Consider the following 12,324-nt stretch of genomic DNA (forward strand, 5'->3'; position numbering starts at 1 on the left):
TTCCCACAATCAAACACTCTTAATGAAACGTGGATATCCAAATTTTGCCCATAATACGAATTCTGATATCGTTACTGTTATTAACTGCTCCGTACTTAATGATTTTCTCGCCACACGTTGGAGCGGCATTTATGTGACTTCCCCTCTCGGAGAACAATCATCAAATGAGAAATGCAACCAAGCAAGCAAAGGGCGCCAATCTTTAAGTTGAGGACTTAAAGATAAAATTTATAATCAAGCTTGGACAGACTCTTATCACAGGGGTGAGGTGATAGTACACTAATCATTAAGCAGGAGAATTAGAAATCAAAAGGCTAATTAAGGCAAATTGATTAAAGTAAACTAGAAAAATACTATTTATTATATTTAATATAAATGACGACGGTTTAACGAGAACTGAATTTAACATCGAAAATAAATTTAACAAAAAATTGAATGACTCTACTTCGCGAAAACTTGCAATATTTTTAACTCGCTTGCTCACCATGTCGTCTTGTTCTGCTGGTCCTTGGAAAGCTTCCATCCTTGCAGCTGGAACATCACCGGTCGTCTTTGATATCTCTTCATCTGCAGCTCAGTACCATTCCTGCCTTGCCAATTGCACCCACCACTAATTGGAAGATGACTTCAAAACTAACACTCCCTATTATGCTTTATCCCATAGATTGGAGATAAGCCCTATGTCACAGTTAGAAGAACCACCTTGGGTTATATGGAGAGGATACTCAATTAAGAATCCTTCCAACTTTACTGATAATGTTCTCTGAAGTTTCATTTCTATCTAGATTAAAACTATCTATTGACTTAGACTGGTTCAAACCGGTCTTGTAGCCGTGCTGTACGTACTTCCTCATGAGAGTGGCTATACACCCCTCATTCAGAATTTCTAAGTATCGAGACGCAGAATCAAGTAGAAAATCAAGTAGAAGCTGTAGAATAACTCGTAGAATAATGTAGAGAGCGAATAAGACGTTGTAGAGAGACCCTCCCGGAGCTCCAACACGCCCTCTTATAACCTTCTCTCGCGCTAATTACAGGCCGCTACACGTGGTCCAATCAGATGACACTTCTCTCCCCACTCTAGATATTAGAGTTGACGGGCCAAAACCATGATATCAACTGTTCTTCTATTCGTCCTTTCACTCAGTATCCATGGCAACATGACGCTCCTTTGAAAATATAGGCGTTGATCAGTTCGAATAATTCTGGTCGAAATACGGTAGCTTACGTTAGGACGCGTGAACACGTGCTCGCATTTCTCAGAACTTGGTGTCTAAATTTGTCCTCCCTTCCTCCTCGGTGATGTGGCAAGATAACTGAAATCTACTGCAAGTTAATTTTAACCGACTGTCGCAAGAATCTAAGTGAATATTAGGATATTCAGCCCTCGTTTATAAGTCGTAGTTACAAAGTAATGAAATGATAGTGAGCAAATGATTAAACATGAATTATAATACAATTACATACCAAAATAAATATCATGACGTTAAATTCCTGAATTAATTACACATAATAAAATTAACATAATTACACTGTAACGTCTGGAACGTTACATTGTCAAAAAGTGTATTGTCTTCGATATCAGTGAAAGTCAATAGCGGTCTACAGCAGAAAACTGCCCATCACTGCTATATATCACAGGAAGGACGCGTTTATTGCATGGTCCGCTATTTGGCTGGGCAGAATGCGGGCTCGACTACGCTGGTTTGCTTGCCGTGTTGGTGAAATGGTCTGAGCTTTGCTTGATCCACCATGGTGGATGCCGGGCTATTATTGGTTGCAGATTCTCCTCGTCCTGATTACTTTACAGGCACGTTCTCCAGAACCGGAAACCAGGCACTGTTAGTCCATTCAGATAACAATTGTGGCACTGACATGGGAAGACAAAAAGTAAAGTTTACAGGAGGAGCAACAAAATGTTTTACAACATAGAAAATGACAATGTATTAATGAAAACTTTTCGACAATTTAAAACTGTGTTGTATAAACCGAAACTGTCCTGTTTTTCAGCAACATAGTGATTACCCACAAACATCTATGTTGCAACGAAATCTCAGATTCTTGGCAGATCACAAATTCATGAGTATTAATGAAAATATTTCAGTATAAAACCCATGGTATGGTATTTCTCCTCTAAATAGTCCAACATAGCCAGTACTTTTTAATACTGACGATCGGCATTTTTCCGAGAGGCTGGATGGATGGTATATTGCTTATGGCATTGTGGGATCGATTTTTTAATATGTTGTGGTCCTCCTACACCTCATTTTGGTTGAATGATCGCCTTGTTTTGATGAGTGGTAACTCATTTCTCGACATTTTTACCCATGCCAGCGTGTTGCTTTTGAGAAGCGCAGTGTTTAAAAATGTGTCGATTCCCTTAGCGAAGTCAAAAAAAACCTCCTTTGTCATAAGGATAACTTGAAATGGCAGGAAATGCCCAGAATTTCGGACCATCTCTGCGAGGTCCTCCGGAACCACTGTCCGTCAAACTTTTTTTCTCTTTTCGATTAAGCTAAAGTGACGACCACACGACATATAGGAGTGTCCAGACAGTAAAAATTTGAGGTCAATGGTATCAAAATAGATTTTTCCGAAGAAGATACAGCAATACCATGAGAACCATATGATTTTGATTTTGTCCGGAGCAGTTTTCACACCACGTAGCTATACTCCTCTTCATAATGATACCAGACTTCATAAAACAAAAGACGCAATCTCTTTTACCATTTTGTATTGAAATGGATTCGGAAGCATTTTGTTGAATGAAACCTCACTGACGGAACAACAATAACAAAAGGCTTCAAAGTAGACAACGACGTCAACAAACCCGGTTACAGTAACCTTCCCAAAAGAGCATGATGTGTGTGTGATTTACACCATTCCCCAGCCAGGTACCCTGGACTGATTACAAGTGCTGCTTTCCGTCGCTCGTAGGACTTAACCATTCAGCCCATTGACTTCTGTTTATTCAGTGCTATCGACATCACCACTACTGTTCTTTGCAATTCGACATTTTGTGACTTGCTCTTTTGTCCATGCCAGAGCCTCAATTACTTTGATGATGATAATGATGAAGACTACCGGTACTGTCTTAAGTGGTCCAACACCGAAGTCAACGCTCCAGCAAAGAATGTATTGCGAAACTATTCTCAAAACGTATTATTATTATTATTATTATTATTATTATTATTATTACTATTATTATTATTATTATTATTATTATTATTATTATTATTATTATTATTATTATTATTATTATTATTCCTTCGTTATGCCCATTCATAGAGCGCGTTTGAACTTGTTAGTTGGTTTGATGGTTTGTGCCTTCTTATCCTCCCAAAATCTCTTCATGAATGCACTGCGTTGCATCTTGCGTTCTGTCGACCAGTTCCTACCAGTTGTCTTATTTGGTTTCTCCCTAAATTTATGATTAGCTACTTTGGTTCTAAAAGCTCCACGATTTTCCATGATGTCGTCTGTAATATTTATTTCTTGGAGGTCCGCCTTAGTTTCTTCTAGCCATTTTATTTTGACCTTCTTTGAGTTGATTACTTTGAATAATCTTTTAGTGAGTCTGTCGCTGTTCATTCTGTAGATATGGCCATAGAAATTAAGGCGCCTTTTCCGTACAGCATCAGTAAACCTGTCGGTGAAGGAGTAGAGGTCCGCTGTTTTCCTCTTAATCCACATTCCATTTTCTCTCGTAGGACCATAAATTTTCCTGAGAATTTTCCGCTCCTGCTTTTCAATTTCTGTAATTTTAGAGTGACCACCTAAGCATATGGTTTCTGAGGCATATAAAGCTTCGGGCAATACAACTGTCTTGTAGTGTCGTAATTTTGCATTACGCGATATGACTCTTTTTCTTAAGTCACTTCGGAATTTTGCCCTAGAAAAGAGTTTTTCAAAAAGCTAGTAAATACTGTGTAGTAACAGCGGTCTCTCGCAAATACCGCGTGGAATGGCCGCGAGTTAACGCGCTACAGCTATGGAGCCAAGCGCTACATTCGGGAGACGCGTGGGGTTGAATCCCACTGTCGGCTGTCTTGATAATGGTTTTGTGTAGTTTCCCGTTTTCACTTCCAGGCAAATGCCGAGACAGTTCCTATTCAGAGGCCACCGCCGATTCCTTCCTCCTCCTTACCCAATTTCATTCACTATCATGCATTTCATCTTCGTCAGTTCCTCAACTAAGGTTGGTGCCAGGAAGGACATCTTGGCGTAAAAAACATACCATGCAAATTCATCCCACCTCATCTCCGACAGCGTGTCAAGAAAATGGACTAAGGGGTAGACGTAGATTGAGGTCTCACGCATATAATTTCTCCTTATCGCAAATCGGCTGTGGCGTGCTTCGATCCTGCAATCTTAAGCATATATGACCACTTCCTCCCCAGTGCCACTACGTCACCGATCAGTCAGTGATATAAAATGTATGTACACGCATGCACAGGAATGGTGTCCCGATATAACTAAAGCACGGCGTCCCCCACCTCCTCGCTTAACGCAGTGTTGCAGGTAGACAGCCCGCTACAAGACTGTTGTGATTGAAATGGGCGCAGTGGTGGATGTATAGCATTACACACACTGCGCCTTCAGCACTACTTCGGTACTGGAGTGGCCTTTAACATTACCCCTTCATTCCCTCCCCTCCTTATCAGTACTGGAGTGGGGCAGTGTTGATTGTTTATGTCGGGACACAATTTATGTGCATGCGTGTACAATACCTACCTAAGTCCAGCCCCGCGGTGTAGGGGGCAACGCGTCTGCCTGTCACCCGGCGGTCCCGGGTTCGATTCTCGACCGGGTCAGGGGTTTTTAATGGTAAATGATTAATATCCCTGGTCTGAGGACTGGGTATTTGTGTCGTCCTTAATGTTCCTTTCCTCACATTCAACACTTTCAACACTTCCGCCATTTCAAAATACACGCAGGTTCACAACATATGGTGCAAAGTAGGAGCAAGAGAATAAAGAGCATTTAAAAAAAAATACCTATCTAAAGTTCGTTACTGAAAACATTGCTGCTGAAGTAAAGTGAAGTGTGGGTTCTACTTTATTATTCTCGCGGTGTCCTAGGAACTTCTCCACTATTTACCAGTCGAAAAATATTTCCTGCCGTTTCGCACAGTTGTCAGACTAAAATTATTTTCTGTTTCATTCGTTTCTGGGCTCTTGTTTCCCTTGTTATTAAAACTAAAACTATACAAGATTAATTAAATTAAAATAGAATATGCTGTCTTCCTTGTAGGTGTTACAGAAAGGCAGCTATCACCCAGCGCCACAGAAACTGCTTGTACGTGCCTTGTTCTGGCAATATTATTTATGCTGGCAATCTTCCCAGCAACTGCAGTATGTATGCTCGTGTTTTACAGTACGTCGCACGAACACACCGAAGGTTCCCGTGGCGCAAGGATGGGGAAGAGCTAAGATTGAGAAGTCCGTAGATCTATTTAAAGTACAACCCCTGCTTTTTGCTGGTGTGACAATGGGGTGACAATGGAGAGACAAATTCAGGTTATAGACGGTGGGATTTGAAATCACCATCTCATGAATGCAAATTCACAGCCACATGAATCGAACCACACACAGTATGTATTTTGTATACACTGGCATTTGTACCCGTTCTTCAAGCGGCAATTTGCGATGTAATATATACCAATTTCCGTGACTTGATGGCACGTTAAACTGATTGTTTTTATCCGGAATAATGTGGCAGTAGGGTGAAGTACGGTAATGATGAACCAGTGACGATTATTTCCGAATAAGCTATAGTGCGGTTCAGTTTCTTGTCCAAACTTTGTGCGAAACTGCCTCTGCTTCTCATTTACAAACTGGACTAGGACTAAAACTCAAATACTCATAAATATCTCCTTTATTATCTGTCACACGATAAATGTGTATACGTTATAGTATAGCATAAACGATTGGAAATTGCAAACTGTACAACTTTTGTTATTTAAAACTTTTTTACACACTTTATATTAACGAAGATATTTGAGAATTACCGCTTTGATCTTCCTGCAAACCCTTACTCCTTGCGATAACCCTAAGTTATATGCACCTAATGACACAAGGCAGAATGGGTAGATTCCAAGGGACGAAGTTAGGTTGATATTTGTTCAGCCGGTTTCTAGTTTCAGGAACACAGACTGAAAGACACCAAACGTAAAAGAAAAGCCTCTAGATGGTCTGTATTTTGTACGAAATGAATAATTGCCAAGATATTTTGCTTAAATAATAAATGTACACACACGCTACCCTTGCGATTTTATTGAAATCCCAGCCTTAACCCGCGGCTCCACCCACATCGACCAGGTTTTGCGCATACAAGCGATTGTGCCCCCTGAAAGTTACGTAAAATAAATCACTAAACACTAGAAACAGGTAATCAAAAATCACTGCCCTAGGCCTAATACTAAATAATTTATACATAGTCTGAGGATATCTTTAAAGATCTAAGTAGCGTTAAGTCTAGTCTCAGGAATACTCTAATAATAATAATTTTATTTGCTTTACATCCCACTAACTACTTTTACGGTCTTCGGAGAAGCCGAGGTGCCGGTATTTAATCCCGCAGGAGTTCTTTTACGTGCCAGCAAATCTACCGACACGAGGCTGTCGTATTTGATCACCTTCAGATACCACCGGACTGAGCCAGGATCGAACCTGCCAAGTTGGGGTTAGAAGGCCAGTGCCTTAACCGTCTGAGCCACTCAGCCCGGCATGAATACTCTCGCCATATCTAGAGCAAGCTTTATACTCTAATAAAAAACTGTTATTGTGGGCGATCTAAAAGATGGTTATGTGTTTCCCCGCACTAGTTTTGTAGAACGTTTCGTGCTTTCAACTCCTATGCGTACAATGTGTGGATATCTTCAGTGATTTAGGCAATAGGAGCCGATGAATCGTATCGTGTGACATTATTTTCTTCTAGTTTTTGCACAGAAACCGTCACTATTCGGTTTTCTTTCATCACAGTTCATTACTTGATATATAAAACTCCTCCCTGATAGATTATTTCGGCAACAGTGAAAACCGCATAAAAATCTGCTTACTGGTTCTCGAGTTATGTTGTGTTATTCCCGTGCCTTGCGCAGGATATCTGTCGTTAAAAACATAAAAAAAATTATTGTGGCCAAACTTTTGAAACGTTAGAAACTTTTCTTTTCTTCACGACGCGCGTCCCTTTTAACTTTATACACAGATCTAAATCTCTTGTAATAAAAGCGATAACCGAATATCAATTTTGTAATTATTGGACTACAGTAGTACATTATATATTTGTTTACAATTATTACTAAAGCTAGGTGTAAAATCCTCTCATTCGCAACATAAATGTCAAATGATCAGGAGATACGTGTATCTAAAGTAATGGCCCCTATTTTGTGTAGTCTTGAAGTGTGAGTGTGAGGGCACATAGCATCCGCTAAATGATTAATATCTTTATTACGGCCGCACTTATAAAACGGAGAACCTTTAGCAATGCAAATACAATAAGCAAACTCCGCCTCGCTCATGGCGTTATATTCAATTAATAACCCGCAAACAAGTTATCTGCGAAGTAAGTTATTTATGCCTCATGAGAGAAATATATTAATTCCCTTATTTGTTTTTGTTTGGTTGCGTTTCAAACGCAACAAGTGTTTGTTCCGTGACCAAAAGGACTTATAATTAAAGTATATCTTATTTTAATGTTGGTGTGCAGCAAAAGTTTTTAATTTTACCACATTAGTAACAGACCTGTATGAATGTACTTGTCACGGCACTCTGCAGTACTTCTTCTGATGGACGATGACATGTGTTTAAAACTTGGTGTTGATATGCCAGGTAGGTTCCAACATCACGATCTTATGTTGTATACAGAAATTCTTCCCACATTCCGAGGGATCAGAATTAGACAGACGTATATTCAATATTATGCCTTTGATGCCAGGACCTAGTGTTTACAGTGCACTATGTCTTCTGGTATAGGCTAGAGCAATTTTGTTACTTTCATAGATCTGTCTCTGTCTTATCCTTAGCTTTGACAATATGGAAGTAACTGAGGTATGAGCGATGCTAGTAATGCAGCCAGTCCCTGCTATGAATGGTGTGAAAATGTTGCTCATAGGGTCGGTTGGTGCATACATTTCGGTGGGCTTGGCAGACTGATATGTAATAGCAACTCTGGCTCGGTGAGGAAAGCAACGGGAAACTACCTCACTCCTCATTTCTCTAGTACGCCTCCTCAGTGATGCCTAGGACATGTATAACAGCTGATGGCAGAGCTGTTGAGGATGTTTGTCTTTGCCATAAACGCTAATGGAGCAATGTTCTGTTCAGTGCCAGAGAAAATATCTGTAAAAGACCTCATTTTTCTGAGTTCCTCATCTCAAAAAGTGGTTTTTTTTTTTTTTTTTTTTTTTTGACCGAGAAACATTTCACCACATCAACTCCTCTGACCCTAACCAAACCTCTGGTCGCCAGATTCACATCAAAGTAACAAAACATACAATTAAGAAAATTTGAAAATGTAAGTATGACCATGATGAAGAAGACCTTCGGCAGTGGAAATACAAAAAGCACACTCCGTCTAGCTCATTACACTATATTCAACCCGCGTACAAGTTCTCTGTGAAGTAAGTTATTTATGCCTCATGAAAGAAATATGTGTCCGCGTCTGTGGTGTAGTGGTTAGTGTGATTAGCTACCGCCCCCGGATGCTCGGGTTCGATTCCCGGCCGTGCCACGAAATTTGAAAAGTGGTACGAGGGCTGAAACGGTGTGCACTCAACCTCGGGAGGTCAATTGAGTAGAGGGGGGTTTGATTCCCTCCTCAGCCATCCTGGAAGTGGTTTTCCGTGGATTCCCACTTCTCCAGTCAAATGCCGGGATGGTACCGGTACCTAACTTAAGGCCACGGCCGTTTCCTTTCCTCTTCCTTGTCTATCCCTTCTAATCTTCTCATCCCCCACAAGGCCTCTGTTCAGCATAGCAGGTGAGGCCACCTGAGCGTGGTACTGGTCCTCCTCCCCAGTTGTATACCCCGACCCAGATTCTCACACTCCAGGACACTTGAGGTGGTAGAGGTGGGATCCCTCGCTGAATCCGAGGGAGAAAGCTAACCTTGGAGGGTAAACAGATTAAGAAACAAAGATATGCAGGCACTGTCGTGTTTTCAAAAACCCTCGTCGCCATCATTATTACTCTGCTGTTTATCATGATGATGATGATGATGATACCGGGCGAGTTGGCCGTGCGGTTAGAAGCGCTCAGCAGTGAGCTCGCATCCGGGAAATAGTGGGTTCGAACCCCACTGTCGGCAGCCCTGAAGATGGATTTCCGTGGTTCCTCATTTTCACACCAGACAAATGCTGGGGCTGTACCTTAATTAAGACCACGGCCGCTTCCTTCCCATTCCTAGGCCTTTCCTGTCCCATCGTCGCCATAAGACCTATCTGTGTCGGTGCGACGTAAAACAAATAGCAAAGAAAAGATGATGATGATGATGATGATGATGATGATGATGATGATGATGATGATGAAGAAGTCCTTTCATTTAATGAGCCTTAAATACCATGATCGTAGCTACGTGATCATACTGTGTTCGTGAACAATATTCCACAACTCATGTTGTTGTGGTGCCTTTTACTGGAACGAATATTTGTAAATTATTCGGCATACTACAGGGAAGAAATTATAGATTAGTTTTAAACGTATAACATCCTACCATTTGTCTGAAGTTAAAATAAATGAATGCCGGCCCCGTGCTGTAGGGGTACCGTGCCAGCCTCTTACCCGGAGGCCGCTGGTTCGATTCCCGGCTAGGTCAGGGATTTTTACCTGGATCTGAGAGCTGGTTCGAGGTCTACTCAGCGTACGTGATTAGAATTGAGGAGCTATCTGACAGTGAGATAGTGACCCCGAGCTAGAAAGCCAAGAATAATGGCCGAGAGGATTCGTCGTGCTGACCACACGACATCTCGTAATCTGCAGGCCTTCGGGCTGAGCAGCGGTCACTTGGTAGGCCACGGCCCTCCAGGGCTGTAGTGCCATGGGGTTAGTTAGGTTAGTTTAAAATAAATGAAACTCGTTGAAAAACCACTGACGTTTCTCCTTGGACTCTGCGTATCCGTCACTCTAATAACCGTCCTTACGTACTAAGCTTATTTGGTTGATATTGTAATAGTAGATTACAGCCATTTTTTTTTTGGTAACAGTCTTGATGAAACGATACCTCAGTTCGTGATAGTAAGTTAAGGTTAGTTAGACCCTAAAAGAATTCGAAAAGTAGAAAAAGATTTGTTGATTCTTAACTCACTACTGTAATCCCCAATATATACTGCCACACTTCTGACAGTAACCATTTTTTCGTCCGTGCGACCCTGAGAATGTTGTCGATTACCATCTCACAAACCTCTTTGCTACAGGTATGCCGTATAGACGATATTCTTCACTACGTTATGTGTTACTACAGTCCTCAAGTTTCGGATGACCCGAAACTGGAGAGGGAGTAATGATCTATTGTAATCCAAACTTCGTCCACCTCTGTGGTGTAGTGGTCAGTGTCATTAGCTGCCACCCCCGGAGGCCAAGTTCGATTCCCGGCTCTGCCACGAAATTTGAAAAGTGGTACGAGAGCTGGAACGGGGTCCACTCAGCCTCGGGAGGTCAGCTGAGTAGAGGTGGGTTCGATTATCACCTCAGCCATCCTGGAAGTGTTTTTATGTGGTTTCCACTTATCCTCCAGGCAAATGCCGGGATGGTACCTAACTTAAGGCCATGGCCGCTTCCTTCCCTCTGCCTTATCTATCCCTCCCAATCTTTTCATCCCCCCACAAGGCACCTGTTCAGCATAGCAGGTGAGGCTGCCTGGGCGAGGTCCTGGTCATCCTTCCCAGTTGTATCCCCCAACCCAGAGTCTGAAGTTCCAGGAGACTTCCCTTGGGGCGGTAGAGGTGGGATCCCTAGCTGAGTTCGAGGGAAAAAGCGACCCTGCAGGATAAACAGAAAAAGAAGAATAAGAACAAGAACAAGAAGTAATCCAAGATGTGTTTTGGTACAAGCATTATTTTCTTTATTAATATTTATCTATTACTACATTAAAGAATGCAATTAAACATATTAACTATTTCCATCCTATTTCTAAACTGTAGTTTTTTTTAGAATTAATTATTTTTGTCCAAGACGTTAACAGATTTATATAGTCTGAGACAAACATGTATCTTACCCTCCCTAATTAGCATTAGTACTTACTTAATTACAACATGCATTGCGAATAAATTGATGAATGAATGGCTACATATGTTGTGTTCATGTATGAATGACTGAATGAATGAATGAATGAATGAATGAATGAATGAATGAATGAATGAATGAATGAATGAACGAATGAATAAACACTCTTCTCACCCAGTTATGGATATCCACCGAATGTGGAGAGAGCATTCATTAATGAATGAGTGATAGATTGAATGAATGAATGAAATGAATTAAATGAATGCTCTTAGCCTATCGCTGTGGAACCCGGCAGTTAAGGAGAGAACATTCCATTTTGTATGAATGATGTAATGAATGAGTGGATAAATGAATGGACTGAATTCCTGTAAAAAAAAAGAAAGAAAGAAGTCCTCTCTCTCAGTTACAGATAACCACCAACTTATAATGAATGAATGAATTAATTAATTAATGGAGAACTGGTGAATGAATATTTTGATGATTTAATTGTGTTCGTGCATGAATGACTGAATAAAGACTCTTTTCACCTAGTCATGGATAGCCACCACCTAGAGAGAGAGCATTCACAAATGATGAATGAGTGACTGATGAGCGAATGAGTGAATAAATGAATGAATGGAATGAAATTGAATTAATGATCTCATTCTATCGCTGCGGAAACATTCCATTCTGGATGAATGATTGAATGGACTGATTCTTGTTTAGTCCGCTCTCCCAGTCACGGGTTATATGTTAAAATGAAGCATTTGTAAAGAGTTGAGGTCCTTATTCTTTCAAAACGAATTGTTTCTGAACCTGTTATTACATTTATAATTCCCTCGGCCATTCATGTAAATATGGTGCACAAAGTAAAATATTATAAAGAAACGCACGCATCAATAATCTCTATTGCAAATGTCTTTGTATCTGTCGACTGCTTTCTCTGGTCGATGCCTTTTCTCTGATTAGTAAACCAATTCTACGCCTGACCAGTTCTTTATGTACGCAGACTTGCAGCCCGTACGACTGGAGATGACAACATCAAATAACAGCACATTCATGTGTAGAGAGTGGATATTTTTACAATAATAGATCACAATGAAATGCAACCCAAAGGATAGTA

Source organism: Anabrus simplex, chromosome 1 (assembly GCF_040414725.1).
Source record: "Anabrus simplex isolate iqAnaSimp1 chromosome 1, ASM4041472v1, whole genome shotgun sequence".
Classification (NCBI taxonomy): Eukaryota; Metazoa; Arthropoda; class Insecta; order Orthoptera; family Tettigoniidae; genus Anabrus; species Anabrus simplex.